The following is a 27,331-nucleotide window of genomic DNA, read 5'->3' on the forward strand; positions in this document are numbered from 1 at the left end:
CCATGGATCGTCACTGATCTGGCTTCACAATCAATCTCAGCTCGCATCCTCGTGAGCCAATCCATACCCATAATAACATCGTAATGATAAAGTGGTGCGACTAAGAAATCAACACGGATCGATCCACTTCCAAGATCGACCAAACAATCCATACAAAGCTTTCCCAAAGCAGAGAAAATTCCCGTAGCGGTAGTAAGCGTCACTCCTTGCATAGGAATAGACCTCAAACCCAAACGCCTAACTGTCACATAAGATATAAGAGAAGTAGTGGACCCTGTATCCACCAACATAGAAATGGGAATACCTTTAATGTGCGCTGTCACCTCGAAGGACCTCGGCACCAAGTCAGACATAGGCGCTTCAGCTGAAAGTGCATGAACTCGAGCCTGCTGCTGACGATTCGGCGGAGGAACCATGCGCTGCTGATGTGGCCTGAAGCTAGGAACTACAGGTCTGAAAGATAGATGAGCTGGCGCTGAATGAAGAGGTGGAGGAGAGATAACCCGAGGCATCGGACGGCTAATCCTCTACGGTAGAGTAAAACCACTGGCCCGCATACGCGAAAAGTAAAAACGGTCCAAATGCCCCGTCTTCCCACAATATGAACAGCGAACATCAGCTCTCATCTGCTGAGTAGGTGGCGCTGAACACCTAGGAGGAGAATCTGCTTGCGGCCTCTTGCCGAGAAAAGGTGCACCCTGAAAGTCCGGTCACGGCCTAGGAACCATCGGTGCTCGCATGCGGGACGACCAATCCCCGTCCTGCTTTGCTCGCAAGGACATGCTCACTAACTCCGCATAAGAAGAAATGCTAGCACAGCAAATCTTCGATCGGATCTCAGGTCTCAATCCCTCAGAGAAACGCCGCATCCTCATTGGCTGATCGCCCAGGATCAAAGGAACATACCGACCCAGCTCAGTGAACCGGTTCTCATACTCCATCACCGACAACCCTCCCTAGCGGAGGCGAAGGAACTCACTCTCCTTCTCATGTCGGTACGTAACCGGAAAATACTTCTCGTGAAAGCGTGCCTCAAACGCCTGCTACGACCACACAAAACCTTCCTCGACAGTGCGAAGAACACTGTCCCACCACAGACTGGCCTCCTTTTCAAACATGAAGGAGGTAAGCTCAACCTGCTCAACCTCAGAGCAGTGCAACGGTCTCAGCATCTTAGAGATGCAGTCGATCCAATACTCGGCCTCCTCGGGTCTATGAGAACCCGCAAACGTAGGAGGTCGCAAGCGCTAGAATCACTCAAAAGTGCCGCTGGCACTGGCGCTCCCAGATGGAGGCATCGGTGAAGTAGGTGGAGTCACCCCCACTGACTGAGCAAAGATGCCAGCTATGGAAGAGAGGAACTCCTGCTGCTGCTGCTGCATCAACAGCATCATCTGCTCAAACCTATCAGACGGCGGAGCAGACGAAGGTGCACGGCTCGGCTCAAGAACCGAGGGCATGACTGGAGGAGCCATAGGTGTCGGCCCAACACCGGCGTGAGACGGGCTCGCCTATGGATCCGTCTGGTTATCGCTCAAGGGAGGAACCCCAGCAAGCGACTCAACCAAAGAGAGACGGGACGAAGACTTCGAACCCTTAAGAGGCATCCCTACATTCAACAGAGGATGCAACCTGTCAAATTCTACGTCACATAATCCATCCATACAGCATTCACAGCACAACTCCAAGTAAAAACAACATGCATTCCATTAAACAAAATCGTCGCAATACAAGTAGTGCAGCATTACTTGAATCACGACTAGGAAAGCATGTGAACTACAACATCTAACACTTCAAGCAACAACAAACAACTACAAACAACTCCAACTACAAAGCCAACAATGGCTATACACAGAAAGAAATAACAAACAAAGCAAAGGATGGCTACACCGATAACTACTCGTCGAAATCAGGAGATGGAGGCGGGACACCCTTATCCTGCAAGCAACACAGGATAGACTTTAGAGTTCGAGTCACTTTCTTAAACTTATGCTTCACAAAGGCTCAAAAATCTACAATATCTTGGCGCAGAACAGCCTACCCTTCTTCAAGCCTTGCGAGACGGGCATCTCTGGCAGTCGGATCTGCGCTTTGCTCTGGTGCCACAGGAGGAGAGCTCTCGTTCGTATCCTGTGCCTCAACCTCTTCCTCGTCCTGCTCTGTTTCTTCCTCAATCTTAGCACCACCTTCAGCATAACTCTCTTCACCATCGCTCTCTGACTCATCGTCACTCTCTGAGGCATGTCGACCAGAACCGATCTCCATCTGCTTAAGAGTCCTTAGATTAATATAACGAACAGGAACCAGCTTCTCTGCTCCAAGCCTATAGCCAAACTCATGTGCAAGCTTGCAAATGAGGTGGCCAAATGGAAGCGACTCGGTCCTCCTAGTCGAATGAGAGATGAGAATAATCTGGCGCAGGATGTACGTCGGCACACACAACTTCACTTCTTGCCCCACCTGATATAGGAAATCTACCATCAGGCGCGTACACTCGCTGCAGTTGCTCTACCTTGGGTATACATTGAACGTACACATGTGGTGAAGCAAACGGAAGTCGTCCGTCATGTAGGTAACTAGAAGACTCCTATTAGGCTGCCATTCGACCAGACGACCATACAAGGATCGAGTGCGACGATCCCTCTCGCGCATATTGTTCACATTCTTCTCACTGGCATGCACTTCACCAAGTGGCACATTCAGGAGTCGGAATATCAAGGCGACATTGACTATAGCTTCCCGACCACTACCACAAGGAATCTTGAACTGCAGAGGCTCTAGCGAAGGATCACAAATATTGGCATAAAAGGCTCGAACAGTACTTGCATTCGCGCGATACTCACCTTCAAACAAGGGACACCAACCAGCCCCTTCCAGGCGCTCCAACAATAAAAACTCGCCATACAGCCGCGGATCAACAAGAGCCTCAAAAAGGACTCTACGGCCTTCATAAACTCCATGCGATAGCTCCGCCAATAAAGTTCTACCAATGAGAGCTCAAGGATCGATGTCCCGCTTGGTCTGAAATTCACGAGTGGCAGACGTGCTCGCGGCGGCACCTTTCGACCTCCGTGCACGGGTTGGGCGGCTAGGCCCGGCTTCATCCATGGGCGCTCTCTTCTTCCCTATCAAAGAAAAAAGGGAGGAAATGGAAAATATGGCTGTGATAAACTCAAAGAGGGCCATGAGAAATGAGAGAAAGAGAGAAATAGGAAGATAGTGAAGCTTCCACACACTTGAGAGCCCAAAAGGGAATGTGAGAGCTCAAATGAGAAGGAAAGGAAGGGTATACAGCAATGGGAGTGAGGGTTTTGAGATGGGGTGATGGGATTTTTACACGAAAATGGAAGAAGAAGAAGATTTGGAGAATATTTGGAGAAGATTGGAGAGAAACTTGAAAGAAAAGAGAGCTTAGGAGGGAGAGTTATGAAGGAAGTAGGGTATAGAAGATGCTTAAAACAACAAACTGTGGAGGGGTGGGCCACACAAGGCCTAAAATGAGTCGGCCCGCGCCGGCCCGCTCGGCCTGGCCCGCTGATCGGCGAGCCCTCACAGAACCAGCAATGGCATCGCCGGTCTTTGGACTGGCCTGCAATGCCTCGCCATTTGGGCGAGGTCCTCCTGGTCCCCCATGCTCAAAATGATGTGGTTCCCCCCTGGACCCCACTAGAAATGCCCTGATCGGCCCCTTGCATGATTTGACGCCTATCGGGCTATTCGGGCAGAAATCTGATTCAAATAAAGATTTCTTAAAGATTAAAGGGTTGAAAAGGGAAGATAGACCATCTAAACTCATTAATAGATGGTCTAGGAAAGGTTTCGGGTCGCTGTGTGTGATCAGGAGAGAGTACAGACTCGATCTCGGTGAACGTTTTCAGGAAACTTTCGCCGATAGAAGCTATGGAACACAAACACACAATCTACAATAAACTCGCACCTAAATACACTAAAGTGGAGACAATGTGCAGTGTGTAACCATAACCCAGGTCTGGTTTAATCCAGATCATGCTCTGATACCAACTTGTAATGCCCCTGAAATTCGGGGGTCGAGTATAACTCAGCTCCCGAGTTCTAAAACATCACTTATGCAACATATTCAATGATGGATGTATGTTGTCTATATTAGTGCATAAAACATGGAATAGATTAAGCCAAATAGCAAATATAATTCAAGGATGAGTGAAGAAAGCAAGCAAAAGACTTATAGAAATATATGTGTACAAGTGTAAATCCCTAAAGTACATATAAATACCAGGTCGTAATTCAAGTGTTACTATCAAAATTATAAGTATCAAAATTACATCATTTAATTTCCAAAAGAAATCCCAGCATCCCGCGCATCAGAACGAGGCTCACTAGAACCCGTCTGAAAACTGCATATAAGAGAAAGCAGCCTCATCATCATTCATCTCCTGCTCTGCCTCAGAAGTCACCTCAACATTTGCAACATCATCAGCTAAGACAGAGTCTGGTGGGTGTTTAACACCGCCCCAGAACGTGGGAGTGAGTGATCAATTCAGTGGAACAATAAAGCACAGGTTAATATGTTATCAGTTCAATTAAACAGTAATGATAAAGCAGAATAAGTAAACAAGTCCTAAGTACTCTTGTTAATACAAGGATGTATGCAGAATGATGCGTGCCTCACGCGTACACCCTCAGCGTCTTCATCTTACATTACGCATAACACCACCTCAAAGTGCGCCACATCTATAAAGCACATGCAAATGCAGTGCATGAATATGATTACCAAGTTGTTATTAGTCCTTTTCATACAGCAGGATTGGGAAGCTAAGATACCTTCCTCATATTACCATCCAAACAGTGATCCATTCTAGGGTCATCAATCCTAGGCATCTCATACGATCATATAGTTTTAGGTCGTAGTAAAGGGCTCGTCACCAATCAATGCACGCCTATCATACCTTCGTTACTACACCAAGGCTCGTCACCTCAATGCGGTATTCAGGCATGCTCGAGGTCACTACAAAGGGCTCGTCACCAATTAATGTAGGCCGACAGCACGAATATAGTGTCTCATACCACCATAATCGGCTCACGAGTTTAGTTACTCACTGGTCACTACGAGGAGGCTCGTCACCCCAGTGTAGGCCGACAGCTCGACCACGGTGTCCCATACCACCATGTCCGGCTCATGAGTCTTAGCGGATCAAAGTACCATGGTTAATAGGATTTCATTGGTAAGTTCGGTACCCTAGATTCAAACAGTAGCATCCAATATATGGTGAACATACATTGGACAATCGGGTTACTTGGCGAACTCGACTAGCACGAGCGCACGTTGAGTTGAATGACATAGAGTGCGCAAGCACTCCGCATGGCCAAACCACTGCCGACAACTCTAATACGACTCGGGTTCGTCTAATCCCGTCCTTTGTGGTGAAAGCAATCTCAGCCACAACCTTAAGGCAGATTACCGATTTCCTGGACTATTCATAGTCCCAAACACATTACCCTACAACAGATATTCGTATTAAATGTAGAACAGTAATGGAACAATAACTTCAATCATGTGGTAACCAAGCATTTGAATAATATCAACTTAACATAAATGTAAGCATAAGTAATGCTTGAATTTAAACAACAAGGATTGTAACTTGCAAGAAGGAAATCATACACACTAGTGGGAGAGTTGAGAATCGCTTCTCAATGCCCATACTAGGTTGAAATATCACACTTTAGATCATTCAGACATTTCTACAAACACTTAGAATACATAGTACAACATATATGACGTATGTTGAAATACACACATTTGGACAATTCATTTTACCAAGGAGTTGTCACACATACATCTAGCATACATACATGACAAATAATCATTGCAAACACAAGTGCATATTTTATACGCATACGGTACTTTATACATACACGTAGAATACACAAATCTCAATATAACACATGCATATCAGGAACGCAACATAAACACAACATTTGGCATGTGAAATCTCATCCATAACAAGAATAAATCATTAACTAGCATTGAAAGCCTTGAAAACCATAACCTATACACTTAAAGTCTGCACCTTAAGCCAGAAAAGAACTTCGTCAACGGCGATAGAATACCTTAAAGCAAGGATAGAAATGAGATACAACAACACCAAGACTATTCTAAGCTCTAACATAGATTAGGGTTAAGTTAACTTACCCTAAGATGAACTCAGAATCGTCAGAATAACGATTCAAAGTGAAGGTTCAAGGATGTAGAAGAACGGGAAAGAATCTAAGATGATTCACCAACTTCTCTCTCACTTTCTCTCTCTTTTCCTCTCTCTCACTTAGCTAGGGTTAGGAAATTCGTATGGAAAAGAGAGCTAGGGTTTAAGGACTATAAATAGGCCTAACATTAATGAAAATAACCCCAGGGCCAAGGTATACTTAGGGTATAACCAAAACCTGCCTCTCACGATCCAACGAAGCACTTCCGGTGGGCCTATAACCACGAAAGGTCGGACTTAAGCTCACTGACTATAGATCTAGGTCAGGCTGAGTTTTCGTACCGACCAGCTCTTCAGATCAGCCGTGGAGGACCACACTCAATTCAATGGTCACTGAATCTCGATCAGGTCCACAAGCACAAGAACATGCCTGGGCCACCTTCCCTGATCAGAGGGTGAAATTGGGTCAGAATCCAACGGTCAGATAGCTTAAAATCATCGCGCAAATGACACGACTCAGATTTCATAAAAGCTTAATAAATTTCCAACCGTTCTCACACTCTTCACTCCGAACTCAATCAAATCGACCCAGAACATCACATGGACTTGATTTTCGAGGTGATAGTCAAGCCCATCATGGTGACCGCAACAGCCTAAGATCATCGCTATCGGACTTTCAACGCACAGTCCAGGTCCGATCCAAAACTTCCAAAAATTCTCCAGAACAACTGGATATAGCGATAGATCCCAGATTTCATAGTAACATAGCGCTAACTAATCTACAAGTTTTGAGTCATGCAGATCCAATTTAAAGTGATTGATGCAATTTTCATAAGCAATCGAGTATAATGCTAATTACCCCAAAAGCAACTACTTAAGGAAAGATTAGCACAAAAATTCTCAGGTCATTACACTGATATTATCAATACTAGGATCGATTCCTCAACACATGAAAATGAGAGAGACTTGCTATGAAATATTTCAAGTTTATAAGAATAATCGAGGGACCTTTGAGATCATCGAAATTTGAATGTCGATGATATCGATAGAGAGTCGAGGCATCGATAAATCCAAAGGATTTTCATTTAAGCTTGTTGGACAGTTTTTGTCTCTGTTCGATGCCATCAAAATCGTACTGATATCATCGATATTTGAATATTGATTCTATCGAGTGCCCCTCGATCGCAGATAAACAATCCTAAAATAATTACTGGAGAACTTAGGCGCCCATGACCGATAACTTCGAGAGACTTCTGATATCATCGAGATTTGAACTTCGATGGTATCGAGAACGACTTCAATATATCGATGCACATGAGATTTTCTTAAGAAAAAATAGGGGCGTCAGATATCTGCCTGTCGATATTATCGAGCCACTTTCAATGGGCTCACGATTTAAATATCGATGATATCGATATGTATATCGATACATCGATAATTCTGTCCAAATAAGTATATGGTTGCTAGATAATTTTGTCCTCATTCCGATAGAATCGATTCATTCATAAGGACATCAACGGTGTAGGTCAAGCATATCGAGATGTGTATCGATACAATCGACAGAGCAAGAAAATTTGAAGATTTTTTTATTTTTGAAAAAGTTTTCTCACTTATAAACCCTATAATGTTCTAATTTGTTTTAAGGGTTTTATGTACCTAGTATTTTGGGACATGGGATGTGAGGCTTAGATTTACCTGAGGCGAGCTTGCACACATCCCGGTTGAGGCAGACGCTTGAATTGATCTTCCTATGAGGCTCTACAGTCTGTTCGACTCAACACTCACGCTAATTAACAAACCAGGGCACTTTCAATCTCCCCCTTTGTCAATTACGTGACAAAATACCAAAACACCATAGAATAGCTTCTATACTGACATCCTAAATTGTGTACACATACTTTACACAATTTTACAATGCTAACAATGTTACACACACAACATATTCAGAAGCTACTCCCCCTTACTGTAGACTCCCTTTTTCTTGGTGCAGCTGCTCCCCCTAACACCTGCAACACCATTCAAGCAGATATACAATTTCCCGTTCGAGGTGTTTGACTGTTCTCCCCCTTTTTGTCAGTTATTGACAAAGATATGACAGTTGATATTGACTGAATCTTGAAGTATTTGGGAGAACCACTCATCCAGTAAGCATACATATATAAAGTATTGATGTATAATGGTTAAATCAATTTAGGTAGACAACATTTCTAAAACCTATGTATGCATAGCAGATTAGATAGAGTAGTTAGGATAATCATGAAAATCACATGTACTCTATGTCAGATGAACCAGGGGATCTAAACTCATAGTCATGGCAGTAAAACTAGAATTATATTCAACCATATCCAAACCAATAAAAAATATCCAAAAGCATATTGATATACTGCCCCAGACAACAGTAAACTACACGGGCCCCCAACACCAAAGTATATTTTTTACTTTGAGGATATCAACAAAAACTATTCACACTTGGTGGATTAGTAATGCATAACACACATATACATGAGCGAATAGCATTCAAAAAGACATTTTATGCCCTTCACATTTCAGGGAGACTCCAGGTGTGTGATGCATTGGTTATACGTTAGATAATAAAAAACTATTACTATGCTGGTAAGGCATTGAGAATTTGTTAAGTAGCATATTGCTGAGTTACCAGCATGGTTTTGATCTCCAACAGACAGGCTTCACAGTCATCTAGCCGCTTCATGATGTAGGATTGTCTCTCGAGCAGATCCTAGATAGTATCTTGTTTGGGAACGGCCTGAATGTTCTCAACAGAGACGGGGCTGTATACAGGATAGCCTTTGTCTAAGCTTAAATCGATTTTTCCCTTACAAGGTACTTTAGCAATGATATTGCAGATGTCTTCTTGATTAAACCAGGAACACGGGTGTAGGAGATCATTAGTAGGAGACAGCCCAAATTATCGAGATAGCTTGGATATAAGACATGGGAATGGAAGTACAGTGATGGATTCATAGACAATCCTTGTCTACCATTCTCTCATGGATGAGCTTCCTACTCGTGTATTTTGGTGGACGTGAAGTTACTCCAGCTGGAGGTGATGCCGATGTTTCAGACTAGGACCCACCACGTGAAGTTTGTCGAGATCTTTGACGGGTGACGGTCCCACGTTCCGGGGTCCTTGCGCCTCCTTTTGAAGCAAACACTTTTTGTCGAGTAGATCTTGATGACTCACCTAGATCGGACACTTTTCCCTTGTCTTTTCCCATGTGGACAAAGAGAGGATTTGAAGGATTTGGGAAAGAGGGAAAGAGGACAAAGCCCAATAGAAATGGAAATACCATAAAAAATAACCCTTGATGATTAGAAAGGTATTACCATATTTTTGGAACTTTTGGGGCTGTCTGACAATGTATCGAGTCGTCCGGTTGAGAAGAGCGAGCAAGCAAGAGGAAGGGAAACCCTGGAACAAAAATCCCTTTTTCGCACTCTACCGACTTATATCTGGCGGCATCTGTCAATATCATCGATCCTTATTTCAATGATATCGAGGTTCCCTAATCGATTTTATCGATCTTGTCTTCGATATCACTCTCAATCACATGACTTTTCTTATTCCAAGGAGGCGTTAATGATATCGACCCTTTATCGATTAATCGAGAATGACATATCGATAGTCGTATCGAAGATGAATAATTCTTCATTTTCAGCATTCAGATGACCCTTCAAGTATACTTTTAGTATTTCTATGAATGAATAGTATCCTCAGCAAAATTATGTACAATCACTGCACACAACAAAATTATAAACATTAGAATGTTTATATACAAAAGATTGAGGGAAGGAACCTCAGATATATCATTTGAAGCTCAGTAAAATTTGCATCATTTCAGCAAATATCCGAATCTAGATGCATGATTTGGACTTGTCTTTTCATGCTTGATATTTTAGGTTAGACAATTCAAATTTTCTTTTACTACCCATTTTGAGGCAAAATTCTTTAGTGTGGTAGATTTAGTTTTTAAGGTTATCTCACCCACTTGATCCAATGATCCCTTCATCCTGTCTTTCATTTTGGGTGGTGATGGATGAGTGTTTCTCCTAGGTGGACTTTTGACATTCTGTATTTCTCTGGTCGGTTTAAATTTTCCAATATGATTTTGACCAGAGTTATGTAATATCCTTCTAGGTGTCAAGCATTCAAACTTATAATGACCCATATCACCACATAAATGAGAAACCGGAGCAGTTCTCATATTACTACCTAAAGCAGCAAGTTTTTCAGTTGTTGGGGCTTTATTTCCATTTTTCGTTTTAGTTTTCTCATACCCTAGGCCACTCTTGTCTCTTCCTTGTCTTCCCATCCCTAACAGTTTTTCGAGCTTTTCACCACTCTAGAAAAGTTTATAGTTTATTTCAGCAAATTTTCTGGATTTCTCTAAGTCAAACCGAAGTGTGTGATTCTCATTCTGGAGATGCTCATTTTCATCTTTTAAGGATTCAACCTGTTTTATAAGCTTTGATGATTCTGTTTTTAGGGATAGATTTACTCTTTCTAACTTATCATTGTTTGAGTGATATTGTTGTAAATCATTGATTAAATGTGTATTAATCTCCAAGGTTTTGTCCAAGTCTCTTTGTAGCAATTCCTTTTTATTTTTAGACATTCCAAGTCTTTTAAGTATGTGGATGCTATGAATATAGAGTTGATTATAGGCATCTTGCAGTTTATCCTTTTCTATTTCTTCTTCTTCTCCAGTTCCTTCATTATCAGACGGAAATAATTCACTGGCTTGCTATTCTTCCTTGTTTTCAGATTCTGTGGGAATGATTGGAGCAGTGGAGACCATAAGAATTTTCAAGGATTTTTGGTCATCACGCTCTCTAAGTCACTAGATTCTGAGTTTAACTCTTCTGTATCATCCCATGTGGCAACCATCGCCTTGCCCTTAGTTTTTCTTTTTGTACATTCCTTAGATATGTGTCCATACTTCTGACAGGCATAGCATTGTGGTTCTTTGGTCTTTTACCAAATTTGCCTGTAGAAGGTTTGTTATCTACTCATTTTCCTCTGGATGGACGGCCACGATTCTTCTAAAAGAATTTTCTGAATCTTTGTGCCAACAGAGCCACTTCCTCATCTTCATCTTCTTTTTCACTTCCACTGTCCTCATTTGTTGTTTTCTTTGAAGTTTTTAGGACAATATTTTTGAATTTTTGGGTTTGTTTGAAGTGTAGTTCAAAAGTTTGTAGGGAACCTACCAGTTCTTCTACTTTCATTTCATCAATATTCCTACACTCTTTAATGGTTGTTACTTTGGGATTAAATCATTCCGGCAGTGATCTCAGTATTTTCCTACAGATTTTAGGAATCGGAACTTTTTCTCCCAAATCACCCATGGAGTTGCAAATGATATTTAGCTTAGTGAAAAACTCCATAAAGGTCTCATGCTCTTCCATTCTGAGACTTTCGAACTGTGAAGTCAGGGGTTGAAGTTTAGATCTCTTCATAGTGCTTGTGCCTTCATAGGTTGTTTCCAATAGATCCCATGCTTCTTTGGATCTCTCACACATACTTATTTGATTGAATATATCCTGGGACATGACACAGTAGATGGCGTTCATAGCTTTAGCTTCAACAGTTGTCTTTCTTTATCGAACGTTGTCCACTTTTCCTTTGGTTTGAGCTTTGTGATGGTTGTGCCACTGTCAAGTATAACGTATTCAGATGGTGACACATATCCACTTTCAACTATATCCCAAACATTATGATCCAAAGATATCAGAAAGTAGTGCATCATTGCCTTCCAGTATGCATAATTTGATCCATCAAATACTGGAGGTCTAGTGACCGATGAGCTCTATCCTTTGGCTATATTCCTAACTTTAGTCAAGATCACTCTCTAGGCGATGAAGCCCTTAAAGAGAGACCCGCTCTGATACCAATTGAAATTATAGTGAAGACCATTTTAGTTGAAGTAAGAATATGTCATTATGTCCTAGAGGGGGGTGAATAGGACTCTTTAAGGTTTCATGGTTTATTTAAAATCCTATTACACTAATCCTAACAGCAGACACATGTTAAGATTACTCAAAAGTAACTCTACTGGCTTCCAAGCCCGGTAGAGGATCCAATCACAAACTATTTAAGAAGTAAACAATAATCAAACTAGTTTATGATGGATATGACTATGTAAGTATGTGAGGTGTGATCACAGAAATTCAGATATAAAAATATTAAAGCAAATCATACAAATAAAAGAATAGCAATCTCAAACACAATCATTTTTATAGTGATTCGACTACTTGTCTACTCCACTCCCAGTAACCTCACTCAACCCTTGAGTGTATAAGATTTCACTAAGGAGGTTTCACAGCAGTTCACCTCAAACCTAAGGTTTTAAATCAGGTTCACCTTCAACCTTTACAACCTACACTGAGGCTGACTGTTTATGCTCTTATGAGCAAGGGTCAACGTGACGCACCCACTTTTAGGCACACTGGCCAAGGATCTTCCATAAGACCCTATGAAAGATTTTACACGGTTTACCTCAAACGCAAGGTTTTAACTGGTTCTCCCCTAACCAGATGTTTATACTCTCCACAGAGAAAGGGTCCACACAACGCACTCACTACGTACACTCCCGCCGGAGGTCTCCTTTGAGGGCTTACAAGGGTGAGAAATACCTTAGACCTAATCCTATAGAGGAATGATCAAAGGGTCCTCTGGACTCTAGTTACTTACAGATAAGTGGATGAGTCTCATTCAGCTCGTTGACGAAGATCTCCTCCTTTGTTGATGAAGAGTCTTTTGCTTTCTTGATCCGCAACTCAAATGATGTACCAATATATGGCGACGGGTTGGGTCAAGGTTAAGACGGAATCCTACTCTATAAAATGTTTTCCTATATGAAAGATAAAGTGATTCCAGTTATGCATTGAAGGCATTCCAGCTTAATGATTTTCCATTAAGGTAGTAGCTAGAGGATCCTTAAATGTGGAAGTTCATTCCCCAATCCACTTTATTGAATATCAATGATGAGGGTGGATTAGAGGATGAACTCCCTTGAGAGAAAGGGCTTTGGGTATATGATCTAAGGTAAAACACTCAAAAGTACTCTCTTCTTGCTCTACCAGCAATAATAGACAAGCCCTTTTTTATATAAGCAAAAGGTTCCAACAGATATAAAATGGTCACAATTATGACAGAGTTCAATATCATCGAGCAGGGTCGATATCATCGAGCGTATACTCTTGATAGCATCGACTGGCCACTCAATGAACCAAAATCAAATGTCATATGCTTTTGAAACCTTTTGGCAGCTAGTCGAGGGAATCGATACTAGCGTCAATGTCATCGAATTTCAAACTTCGATATTATCGATACTAGGATCGATTCCTCGATACATGAAAATGAGAGAGACTTGCTACGAAATATTTTAGGTTTACAAGAATGATCGAGAGACCTTCGAGATCATCGGAATTTGAATGTCGATGATATCGATAGAGAGTCGAGGCATCAATAAATCCAAAGGATTTTCGTTTAAGCTTGCTAGACAGTTTCTATCCCTGTTCGATGCCATTGAAACTATACCGATATCATCGATATTTGAATATCGATTCTATCGAGTGCCCCTCGATCGCAGATAAACAATCCTAAAATAATTGCTGGAGAACTTAGGCGCCCATGACCGATAACTTCGAGGGACTTCTGATATAATCGAGATTTGAACTTTGATGGTATCGAGAACGACTTCAATATATCGATGCACATGAGATTTTCTTAAGAAAAAACAGGGGCACCGGATATTTGCCTGTCGATATTATCGAGCCACCTTCGTTGGGCTCGAGATTCAAATATCGATGATATCGATATGTATATCGATACATTGATAATTCTGTCCAGATAAGTATGTGGTTGCTGGACAATTTTGTCATCATTCCGATAAAATCGATTCATTCATCGAGGACATCGACAGCGAGGTCGAGCATATCGAGATGTGTATCGATACAATCGACAGAGTAAGAAAACTTGAAGATTTTCTAATTTTTGAAAAAGTTTTCTCACTTATAAACCCTATGATGTTCTAATTTGTTTTAAGGGTTTTATATACCTGGTGTTTTAGGACATGGGATGTGAGGCTTAGATTTACCTGGGGCGAGCTTACACACATCCTGGTTAAGGCAGACGCTTGAATTGATCTTCCTATGAGGCTCTACAGTCTGTCCGACTTAACACTCACGCTAATTGACAAACCAGTGCACTTTCACATTAGATCGTTTCTCCGAAGAGAGGTTGGGATTGAAGGAAGGCATTTAGCATTGATTGCCAGTGTGGCAGTGAGATGTGCCTTCCATTTTCGGTAGAAAGCCGCATGCGTGACATAACTCGTACATATGTATCCTCCTATAAATATGTAGAAATTTTGAGGTTGGGTCTGATTTTTACCCTCTATAGGATGAACGACTTAGATTGGATCAAGGTGTCCCCCCTTGATCACAATGGTCGAGTTTTGGAGCAGCAGAAAACACAAACCTTGCTTGCACTCTTAACGACTTTCTGTGGCCACGTAAGTGTGTTTCCATGCGCGAGAAAGGGTTGGTATTGGTCGGTTTTGACCTCCCTTCACAATGGATGCTTTGGATCATCCAAACACGTGATTATGGTGGGCCACCATTTGAAGCAACGAGCGGCATTTTCAAATGCCGTTGCTAGTGGGAGAAAAAGGGGAGAAAAACTCTCTTTTACGGGTGGAAATCGGGTCAAGACTATTTGACCGGGTTTTACTGTCCAGTGCACCATACGTGCACGTATTCTATGTGCACAGGCACCATGGTGTGGGGTCCACATGGTTGTTTTTCCTTGATCCACTCCATCCATTTGCTTCTAGGAATCCATGTAGGGCCTTTGGCCAGTTAGCAGGTAGATCTAGAGTTTAGGTGGGGCCCACCACTTGATTTGGGTCATCTTGGTGGATTTCTGTCAATCCGACAGTCAGATCACCCCGAAATCAAATGTCAACGGCTGAAAGGGTCGCATGGCAGTTTGTATGTCTTTTGTAATGATTTACTAACCAGATATTAACATTAATGCTAATGTTATTATTATTACTATATATCATTATTTATTTTCATTTATTACTATCCTTATTACTGTTATTATTATTATTTTTTTATTATTATATTACTATTATTATTTTCTAAGTTGTTTATTGTGACTTGCATCTTGATCAATGCCATTTATAGGGCTTGATAAGAAAGATTTAAATTTGTAAGTGAGCCATGCTTTCTAAATACATAGTTTATTTGATCTATGAAGATCTGACGGTCAGATCATTACCAAATATGATCAGTGATGATTCCTAGGGTTCTCGGCCTAGTTTAGGTGAAAATCATTGGAAAATTAAGTAATCAAGTGGCCCTGGAGACTACTCATATGGAAATCAATGGTGATCATAATGATTTGAACCCTTAAGTCCCATTTAAGAGGAACCTAGTGCTAGTGGGTTGATCAAGATGTTCCTTGATCCACGATGAATAATTGGATGGTCGATCTTTTGGTTAAACATGTGTATAATCTAAACCTATGATAGCTCTTACAATCGTATGGTTGGATTATTAATGATCATGGCGTAAGTTGAACAATTAGTGGATCGTGTGGTCTAAGGCCTGCGATAACTACCGTGAAATTCAATTGTCTAGCAAGGTTATTAAAATCTTAAATTAGGCTTCTCTAATGACTCGATAATCTATCTTAAAAATGGACGGCTTAATTGGTGTTTATACTAATCTACGTCTTCATGGCAACACTGAAATACTGAAAGTACGGGGCGTTATAGTAAACTTCTAGATAAGGCATCTCTTTCCATGTCAGAGGGCATGACTTTTCAAACACTGGGCTTGTTTGCCATCAATTAGAGTAAAGATCATGGTTTCCTAATCATTAAATGGAGGAGACCACATTGTGGATGGCTAAAACTAAATATTGACGGGTCGGCCAGAGGGAATTCGGGCATTACTGGGGGGGTGGGGGTTGTCATGCCCCAGATTCGGTGACCGGAACTCACAAGAATCCCAATAGCCGATTCCGGCGCCGACAGCCTCCATAGTACTCCATTCTCGACTCCTGGCACCCATTCACCAGGTTCTGATCCTATGATCTTACAAGGAGGATTTCTATAACATAATCTGATCCATAAAGAGCATACCCAAGATCATAACATAATAAACACAGATAATAACTATAGGAACACCATTACAAAATCCACTAAGAATTTAAACTTTTACAAGATACAAGGCACAAAGGGAAATATAAAGTCTATATAAAGGAAACTCCAAAAGGATCAGTGGCACGCTCTAGCTCATGCTCCACTCTCTGGCCTAAAATTACCTGTACGCATCAATCGTGTATAAGCTTATAGAAAGCTTAGAGGGCAGTGTAAGTGTGTGCAGGACAGGTGTTGTGAATGCGATATCAGAGTACGCGGAAGAATGCGGTATGAACCATGAATATCATTAATGCCACCAGCCATACCGAGGCTATGCTATACCAAGCATGAATGCAATAAGCCGTACTAAGGCTATGATATGCAACATATGAATACTGGGTGCCATACCAAGGCAATGCACAAGAGGCCTACGTAGCTAATGTTGTATGCAAGGTGCAATGTAATCATGTCAGTCCTCATATCAAGTCCACAAATCAATATAATTCTACTGTAGGGAATCCATCGGGGTCAAATACACTGCCAGCCGACTGCCACTCTCCTAGCCGCATAGTCTAACGAGCGTAAGAGACCTCACTACCCACCTGTGGACAGCCAATCACCAACAAGGCTTGACGATAACAGACCCATTCACGAGTTGGCCAAACTCAGCCTAGCTATTGCCCCCTAACTCAGGTGGGTAAGGCCATACCCCATCTCAACCGACCACGCTACAGTGGGAGTCGTGGCCTAATGGTATAAGGCACTCGGGCGCTCATGCTTTTCACTCGATCTCGACGTTGAGGCGCCCCCTAGTACCATGAAGGTTTAGGGGCTTTCACCCAATGGCATCCTAAGTGACCTAAATGCTCAAGTAACATTTTTGGTGTCAAAATCCGACCATCTACGATATGCATGTGGAGGCTACGACCCTGATCAAGCAAGGGCGAATATTCACTTACTATGCAATGTCAAATGCATGAATCACACGAATAGCCATGCATCAGTCCCAAGCATCCAACTTGCTCAAGAGGGGAAACTCCATCCCTTAGGGAATAACAAAATATCCTGCCCAATGGCACAACCATGACCAATCACATCTCAACCAAGCATGCATATAATGCATATAGGAGTAGGTTATGAAGACGAACAAAGATGCCAATGCGGTGAAGATGTACTCTCCTCCTTACCAAGTAGGGTCTAGGTACTTAGACAATTTCTCATAAGGAATACAACCTCTAGTAGGGGCCTAATAGCCTAGGGTAGTTCACAAGTCTAAGATAGACAATGACATGGGCCTAAATGATGATAATGGGCCTAACAAAAGTCTATGGTGGACCTTTAACCACTCATAGATGCAAGTGGGCCTACCATGGAGCCACAAATGTGGACATTCAACCACCATTGTCCCAAGAAGGTAACCCAATAATATTCTACCAGGAATTAAGGCCCGTGGCCTGAGTACAATCATACAAAGGAAATGGGCAGCTATAAACATACCACATACATCACATGTTGGGCCTCAAATAAATGGCCCAAGGCCTACATACATAACAAGGGCAATACATGTCCCAAACCATACCCAATATCATGGACCCAAAGGGAAGGTTATGGCCTAAGAATAAGGTTACCAAGTCCATACATTATGGTGGGCCTAGTGGGTAGCCCATCATCCCAATCACATGAGCAAGAATCACATTCAAGTTAAGCAAATTGGGTCTTACAACCTTAGCCCAAGAATCTAGTTGATTTGGTGGGCAACTAAGGGCTCAACCACACCTATATTTCCAGCCCATCTAGCACAACATAATAGTGGACATAGCCTATGAATCTACTAGGCCTAACTAGGACATTCCAGCCCATTTGGGCCTACAAGGAGTCCTAAAAATCTGGTTGCACATAGGTCCATATAACCTAACCAAAGTAGGCCTCCAAAATGCATTAATTAAACCCAAAGGCTAAGGGAATAAAAGCATGAAAATATTCCTCCAAATCCTCACAATATGGTGGGCCCCACACCCTTAAACTCTAGCCACAAACAATGTATTTTAATAAGGTACCTAGCTGGATTTTTGGTCCACTAGCTACCTGGGCCTGTTGGAGCCCAGTAATATAAATTTCTGATTTGGGATACAAGTCCAGGGTGGTCCAGCATCATGCACAGGGGGTCCCACCACATAGGGAGTGCACATACAACACATAAATAAGTGGAATTTGCTACTGGACCAAAGGTCCAGCAACAACTCAAGTAGTGGGCATCCCACATTGGCTTGGACGGTCTAATGGCCTGGACGGCCAGCCCACACCAAAGCTTAAGGTGGGCCACACCTTGGACGTCCCACTTAGAGGTGGGCCACATCTAAGTGGGCCACACAAGATGGATGAACGGTGGATGAAACACTACATTGAGGTGGGCCACCAAATGGTGGGACGGCCAGCCTTGCTGGACGTCAAAGGCTGGCCGTCAAACACCATAGGACGTCTAGCAAGGTGGCTGGTCCAGCCACCTACCCCAAAAATTCGATGGCCCTAGTGGCCTATGATCATGCAAGGTAGGTCCCAGTAAGGGTGGGCCACCATGAGAGTAAATTTTAAGATTTTAAACACGAGCTAAGTATTTTTACAAAGATGGGCGGCAATGCATATCCAGGAATTTTTGTTCCAGAAAATGTTGTTGTCCCCATGTTTGACACCTCATGGAGTGGGCCCAGGCTTGTCCAAATCACTAGAAAATAGATGAGATTGATGCTCCCATATGTGGATAGCAAGTGGGGTCCACTAGAGTAGCCCACTTACTCCAAAATCAAGATGAAAAATGATCATTTCCAACATGCAACCTTGCTGGTCTGTCCAGAAATTTCTAGACAGTCAGCCTCCTTTGGCCCATCCCATAGGTCTTAATCAAGGGGTATTCGATGTGGGCCGCATACCACATCAAAGTGGGGTCCACGTCTCTAGAAAACCATCAAAGAAATCAGAGATAAAGAGCATCACAAACAGTCCCAAATGATGCCCAAAATCATACCACAGATGGGCCTGAAATTTAGACAGCAACATATGCAGTCCAAATTTAGTCCATAGAAAAATCACTACAAAAAAATGAGCAAAGGCTACGGATTATAGGAGGCTTTAGCTACGGATATAAACCATAGCTATATTACTATGGATTTAATCCATAGCTAAATAACCGTAGCACCACGACAAAGGCACATCCATTAAAAGTTCTATGGGGCCCACCAATTTTTTTGTATTTAATCTAAGCCGTCCATCCCTTTTGACATTCATTTTAATGCATTAGTCCCAAAAAGTAGATAAATTGAAAGCTCAAGTGGACCACACCATGGGAAACAATGGAGATTAGGTGCCTTTCGTTGATTTCTGGGGTGGTCCATGTGAGCCTTCTATTTACCAAATTTTTTGGGATAAAGCCTTAAAAAATTATTTTAATTTAATGAATGGCACATATAAATGACATATATTATGGTGGGCCACACGTTGGCCTAACACATCACTGTTCGTCTCAAGTGGGCGTCCGCGTGCACAAAAAAAAAAAACCTAATTTCATTCTCGCGCCCACCTTTCATTCCAGTGCCCACAAACATAGCCCTCTCGCTCCTTTCTCTCCATCTTCTCCCCACTTCTCTCTCTCTCTCTCTCTCTCTCTCTCTCTCTCTCTCATTCTCTCTCCATCTCGACTCCCCATCTCTCTCCATCTCAACTCCCAATCTCTCTCAATCTCTCTCCATCTCGACTCCCGACAAAAATAGCCCCATCCTCGTTTGGCCGAGCGGTGGTACAAGGCCCTCCCTATCCACACACCACCTTCATTCCTCTCTCAATCACGACCTCCTCTTCTCTCTCTCTCTGAAGCTCTATTGAATTAGATTCACGAACGCGAGTTATTTCTCTCTCTCTCTCTCTTAATCTCAATGTTGATTTATGAATTTGGGGATTTAGTAATTTGTGGATTTCCAATTCGAATGTGGACCCTCATTTAGGGATTTGGGGATTTTAAGGCTTACAGATTTGAATGTGGACCCTGAATTTGGGTTTTTCTGATTTTACAAATTGGGGATTTGGGGATTATAGGATTTTAAAAATCTGAGAATTTTTAGAATTAGGGATTTCACCTTCCAGATTCGAGAGAGCGATTTTGGTCTCTCAAGTATAGTTGGAATGGGGCTGGAGGAGTGGCTGCTTTCTGGCATTTGTTTGCTCCCTGTTTGTAATTGTTGTTAATTACATAGATATGGAGACATACAGATATGGCTTAGGTTTCCTATTCTTTCAACATGCATGCAGGGCTCTCTTTCATCTTCCATAGATTCTATTGCCTCTTTTACTTATTCTTATATTTGTTAGACAGGAAGAAGTAAAGCATGACATGACATGTTCATTATAATATGTGATGTTTACTGACCGAGGTTTTCATGTTCCAGGATATGGAGAACATTGATTATTTCTGCCCCAATTGCAAGGGAAAGTTTAATTTTGAACCATCAGACACTTAAAAGAGCAGCCACAAATTAAGTATGTATGTTGACTTCTATTGATCCCTGTTTTGTTTTGCAGAAGTTGGTCGATGCCTGCATATGTGGGATTCAATATCTTTGCTGGATGTTCTTCTTGAGTTCTTATTTATTTATTTATTTATTTTCTTACTAATATATGTTTGAACTTGTAAAACAGATCTAATAACAACAATGGGCCATTCGTGCTACCCAACGAGATAACTATTGTGTTTTGGTGTGGAAGGCACATGCTTTCCGAGTCTCGACTTGTAAGCTTCAAATGTTTCATTTTTTTCCCAAGTTCTGTGAATCCCTTTTGTCTTTTTGTACATGACTAAAAAGGAGAATTGCCTGGCTAAAATTGGATGATTAATAAACCTTTCTTCTAATTTTGGGAACAGTTGCACTTGGTGGTTTAAATACTTCAAGGTAAGTGAACCTTTTTGCATCCTACCCAAAGATCTCAGATTTCCATTAAAGCACCTTTCTTAAAATTCAGATCTGCTATATGATGCTTGATTGAAAGAAATGAAATTTTCTTGTTTGGCCCAGCACTGTACTGTTGGGGCTCAACTTTGTGTAGGCCTTAACACTTTATCAGGTTGGCCCCACTATTCTTGCATTAAAATTTTTAAAAATCTATTCTCATGCATTCATATCTACAGGCCAAGATACTAATCTTGACATGTATAATTTGATTTATATAGTATGTCAAGGCTACACATATCAACAAGGGTGTTGATATTCACAGGCAGAAAGACATGGACCACCCGGTCTTTGTCGAGGTTGGAAATGTCAGGATGATCATGAGGGCGAACCTTGTGACGCAGGATGGTTAGAGATGGGGCTTGATTTGTTCCTTTGTCATCTTGAATTTTGAATTTTGATTTGATGGGTATCTTGTTTTGAATCAGATCTGTTGTTTATGTTCTCGTCTATACCGCGGGATCTTAATTTCATTACTCACATGAGCAACATCGGATGGAAGGAGTATGCAAATCTTATTATTGTTGTTGTTATTTATTTCCTTTGAATTTGTTGGGCATTGAAATTGAAAATAAATTTTTTTTTGGTCCTGTAGATTTCAAAGGACGAAGCCTATTATCATCGATCCAGGGTTATATATGTCAAAGAAAGCAGATGTCTTCTAGATTACCTAGAGAAGGAGCATCTACATTCAAACTATTTATAGGTGTAAAATGCAATCTTGCCATTGATTTGGATCTTACTTATCCTTCTCTTGAATTTTAAGGGTGCATTTAGATGCTTAGTTGCAGTTGGTTATGAAAATCCAGTTAAACATAGAGGAAAGGACTAAAATAGAGATGGTCTGTTTCAACACATTGTGATGGCCAGCCCTTAAATGCAATTCCATGTAGTTTGAGTTTGGCTTGAAATAATCTGAATTGTTATTTGGGGCTGGATCTTCATTGTGGATGGAAAGGGGTTATTCCAATGACGGTCATTTCAATTTCATTGAATTGAATGATTTCAATTCAATTAAGCATTCAAATGCAGCATGGTGTGTGCGATTTATGTTATTTCAGTCTTTCTTAAACATGGTTTTTCCATACTCAACTGGCTTACCAATCTTAGAAAGAAAAAAACTCAACTAGCTTACCCCATTTGCAACAAACGAGCAAATTGAGCAAACTGAAATGAATTCCATGCTCTTGTATTCGTCAGAATTTTCTTGTTGGTTTGGACCTGCTAAGTCCTAACTAATAAGAAATTATGATTGTTTCCTATTCATGCACATAAGCACAATTGGTGGGATGTAGTTAGGCTTGGAAGATTCAAACAAGAAACATGTAACTATGGACTAGATGAGTTGGATTCATGAATTCAACAAATTGAAGTTGCCAAAAAAAAAAGATTAAAAAAAGAAAAGAAAAGAAGAAGTAATAATGCCCTGAATTGGATGGACTTATTTTGCAAAGTGATATCAGCAAATTGAATTCTATAGGCATCACATGAATAATTGCTGACTAATCCCATTTCAAATCAATCATGAAACTGAAAACTATTAGCAATATTTCTATCAATCTGATGTGTACGTGCTTATGTTATTTGTGTTGTTAGAAATTTTGACTGTTGAGTTTTGAGCAGTGGAGTGTGTTTCAATCTAAATAGAACTGATCACCAATAAATGGTCTTAGAGAATCTAAATAGAACTGATCCCCAGCAAGTCATGGTGGACCATGGATGTTATAAAGGTGTTAGATTGGCATCAGTCGAGATCTATTTGGCCCATCAGCTAATTGCAGATCCGTCTTTTATAGTTTGACCACTAGTCTTCCAGTAGCTTAGATTTGCAGTGGTATTCATCGATGACATCCTGATATATTCGAGGACCCGTGAGGAGTATATGTAGCATCTGAAGATCGCATTGCACACCCTCCATGTCCACCAGCTATATGCGAAGATGGAGAAGTGCGAGTTTTGGCAGGAGGAGGTGAGATTCCTCGATCACAGGGTGACGAGGGAGGGTGTCGCAGTGGACCCCTCGAAGGTTGAGGCAGTACGTCAGTGGGGCCAGCCCATGACTGCGTCTGAGATCCGCTGTTTCCTTGGTTTAGCGGGATATTATCGGCGTTTCATTGAGGGCTTTCCCGTATTGTAGCCCCGTTGACCAGGTTGACTCGGAACGACGCAGATTTTGTTTGGACTAACGCATGTGAGCAGTCATTCATGGAGCTGAAGGACCGTCTAACGTCCACTCTTATCCTCACTCTTCCCTCTGGGAGTGATGGATTTGTTGTATTTACCGAGGCCTCATGTATTGGTTTAGGTGTTGTCTTGATGCAACACGGCAGGCCTGTAGCCTTCGCGTCTCGTCAGCTCAAGGTCCATGAGCTGAACTACCCCACGCATGATTTAGAGCTAGCAGCAGTCATCTTTGCACTTAAGGTGTGGAGGCATTATCTCTATAGGATCAGGTTCGAGCTCTTCTCTAACCATAAGAGCTTGAAGTATCTATTTTCTCAGTCCGAGTTAAACATGAGGCAGAGACGCTGGATGGAGCTTCTGAAGGACTATGATTTCGACCTCCAGTACCACCCAGGTAAGGCGAATGTGGTGGTGGATGCCCTCAATCGTCAGCCACGAGGCCTGATGCACACATGATGATTCAGGAGTGGAGGATTCTCGAGGATATAATAGAGTACGACTTCGAGTTTGATCTACAGTCTTCTATTATTCAACTATTGAGCTTGTCGATTCAACCCTCTCTTGTCGCAAGGGTGATCGAGGCTCAGCAAATAGACGAGTCGTTATAGGATTAACGAGCAAAGGTAGCATCTGAGAGTCAGACAGATTGGCAGATTGGTTCTGATGGTGGACTTCACGTCAGAGGCTAATTATGTGTCCCGGATATTCCTGAGTTATGCAGAGATCTTATGACCGAGGCACATCGATCGCGGTTTTCTATCCACCCTGGCTCGACGAAGATGTATTGTGATATAAGGAGACAGTATTTTTAGGCGGGGATGAAGTGTCAGATCGCCAGTTTTGTGGCTGAGTGTGACACATGCCAGCGTGTCAAGGCCGATCATCAAAGACCCCTTAGTCCATTGCAGCTATTGAGCGTCCCGACGTGGAAGTGGGAGCACATATCTATAGATTTTATGATGGGCTTGTCGAGGACTCAATGCGGTCACGACGCCATCTGGGTCGTCGTTGATCGTCTGACGAAGTCGGCACAATTTCTTGCGATTCGTACGACTTGACCTTTGGACTGACTTGCGAGGTTATTCATCGAGGAGATTGTGAGATTAACGTTCCAGTCTCAATCGTTTCTGATCGAGACCCGAAGTTCACATCTCAGTTTTGAAGGAGCTTTAGAGAGCGATGGGCACTGATTCACAACTCAGCACCGCGTATCATCCGCAGACTGATGGCCAGACCGAGAGGGTCAACTAGATCCTTGAGGATATGCTTCGGGCCTATGAGATTGACTTCGGGAGTAACTGGGATGAGCATCTGCGATTGACTGAGTTCGTATAAAATAACAGCTATCAGGTGACCATTGGTATGACTCCTTTTAAGGCATTGTATGGCAGACCGTGTAGATCTCCGAGTTGTTAGACCGAGGTCGGAGAGCGGTGTCTCCTAGGTCCCGAGCTTATGCAGTAGACGTCAAAGGCTATAGATATCATTAGACAGAGGATGCACACAGCTCAGATCCGGCAGAAGAGTTTTGCTGATCGCCGGTGTCATCCCTTGGAGTTTACTGTAGGGAACCATGTGTATCTCAAGGTCTCGCCCATGAAGGACGTAGTTCGATTTGGAGCGAAGGGCAAGCTTGCTCCGAGATTCATAGGACATTTCGAGATCACTGGGCATGTTGGTGCCGTGGGCTATTGGCTTGCCTTACCATCTCAGTTGTCCAGCGTCCACAATATTTTTCATGTCTTTATACTGAGGAAGTGTGGGTCAGACATCATTCCTGTTATTGATTGGCAGCCATTGTAGGTTCGTGAGGACGCTTCTTACATTGAGCAGCCAGTTCGTATCCTTGATCGAAAGAAGAAAGTCCTCCGGACCAAGGTCATTCCCTTGGTGAAGGTTCAGTGGGGTCACCATTCTGTTGATGAGGCATCTTGGGAGCGCGAGGCTGAGATTCGAGAGCGTTATCCCCATCTCTTTGACGATTGATTATATGTTGTATCAAATATGCTATTTCCGATTTTATGTGATGATGCTTTGTTTCCTCTTCTATTATGAGTTATGTTTGCTTGCACTGATTGTGTAAATTTCGAGGATGAAATTTTTATTTGGAGGGGAGAGCTGTAAGACCCATATCCTAGACCATACCATTCCGTAGGCTTCCGCAGTCCTTCCAGTCAAATTCTGGTAACCCTCAACCTGTATCCGACACTTGCGCGCGATCCTAAGCCAAGTCCTGCATACCAAAGTCAGCTCGACCTGAAACATGTACCCTATCGACTGCGCCGTCACCGTGGTTCCAACGACGCGACTCGCACACTGATCCAATATCCGGGCTAGAAGATGTGGGCCCGCGTTTATTCTGAAGAAACATCGCGCGTTGCAAATTTCGAGGGAATCTCTACAATATGTCTCATCAATCAATCAATCAAGTATACTCCATACCTCAAGTACCAACACCCATTCCTTCTTTTTTCCACAAGTCAACTCTCTCTCCCCTACCCATCCCTCTTTTACAAAAGTTTCAAACAAGACCTTACCACTCCATCTCTTTTCCTTACAACCACCACTCCATCCATCCCTTCATCCATTATTTTTATCTCTCTCTCTCTCTCTCTCTCTCTCTCTCTCTCTCTCTCTAGCAACTTTCCAAATCCCATGAGAAATATCCAACAACCAAGCTCTCTCCCAAAAATCTAAGTGTGGCCCACCTTCTCATCTCTCATCTCAACCTTCTAATACCCATCAACCTCCATCAAAGTTGAAGGCAAGGAGCATACAAGTCTAAGGATCTAAAGAAGAAGGCTGATGGGTGGGTGATCCACTGTTGATTTCTATTTTAAGGGCCCACTTGTTGTGGGACCCACTTGATGTATGCATTGTATTTGAGAGGTCCCAATAGTGGCGGATTCCCTCCCCTTCACATCTCTCTCTCTCTACCTCTTTGTGATGAAGTGGGCCCCACCAATATGTGTTTTACCCTCGCCATCCATTCATTGCCAGCTCATTCAAGGCCTGGCCCAAACGAGCAGGTCCAAAGTCAAGTGGACTGCTCGGCAAAAAGCAGTGAAGATGAGTTCCCACCATTGAAATTGATGTGGGCCCACTGAAATGGTTTGTATATAACATATATAATATATTATATAATATAATATGTTATACTGATCCATGCATCCAACGTCCAGCGTCCAGCAATGGACGGACGGCTGGAGGCTGGATGAGTATATTATATATAATATTAAATAATATATTATAATTATAATATATAATTATATAATATATATTATATTCATCTGGTGGCCCCACGTGGGACCCACCTACCGAGAAGCCTATTGGCTGGTGCACCATATCAGCTACATAGCTGCTGATTTAATGTTAACAGCCCTGGAGGGTCTGACCGTGAGGCATGTGTAATGATCCAGATCGTTCACTCTTGTGGACCCCACGTTTCTGAGTGTATTGCTGCCACGTGTGGCCTGCCCTGATGCATGCATGGGTTTATCCAGCCGTCCATCTATTTGCCTTATGGGACGTACCTATGATGTATGTGTTTTAGCACCATCCAGCAGTTGCTGGACGGTGGGGCCCACATTGATGGATGTGCTTTATCCTGGCCGTCCACCTCCAACTACATGGGGCCCACCTTGAAGACGTACTACCTCCAGCACGTGTGACCCACCTTGAAGATGGGCTGCTTCCAGCACGTGCAGCTGCTATTATACTAGCTGGTGTACAGCAGCTATGTAGCTACTGTGTTGACATCACTAAGCTCCGTGGGACCCACTGATGTGTGTATTGTATT

At 42.3% G+C, this 27,331-nt stretch overlaps 2 long non-coding RNA genes across 3 annotated transcripts; one reads left to right on the forward strand and one right to left on the reverse strand.

The window, feature by feature from the left end:
- Positions 1–19,951: 19,951 nt before the first annotated feature.
- Positions 19,952–21,131, reverse strand: LOC131218268 (uncharacterized). The gene is made up of 3 exons (XR_009157590.1): positions 21,051–21,131; positions 20,071–20,260; positions 19,952–20,023 (listed from the first exon to the last, which is right to left on the reverse strand). It is a non-coding gene; the product is annotated as an uncharacterized LOC131218268 (long non-coding RNA).
- A 125-nt stretch (positions 21,132–21,256) lies between these two features.
- On the forward strand, positions 21,257–22,001 carry LOC131218269 (uncharacterized). 2 transcript variants are annotated; one of them, XR_009157591.1, is made up of 3 exons: positions 21,257–21,463; positions 21,570–21,852; positions 21,944–21,979. It is a non-coding gene; the product is annotated as an uncharacterized LOC131218269 (long non-coding RNA). The 2 variants fall into 2 exon arrangements; XR_009157592.1 differs by lacking the exon at positions 21,257–21,463 and having other exon boundaries at positions 21,681–21,696; positions 21,777–21,852; positions 21,944–22,001.
- The last annotated feature ends 5,330 nt before the right edge of the window (positions 22,002–27,331 follow it).

This window comes from Magnolia sinica, chromosome 11, assembly GCF_029962835.1.
Source record: "Magnolia sinica isolate HGM2019 chromosome 11, MsV1, whole genome shotgun sequence".
Taxonomy (NCBI): Eukaryota; Viridiplantae; Streptophyta; class Magnoliopsida; order Magnoliales; family Magnoliaceae; genus Magnolia; species Magnolia sinica.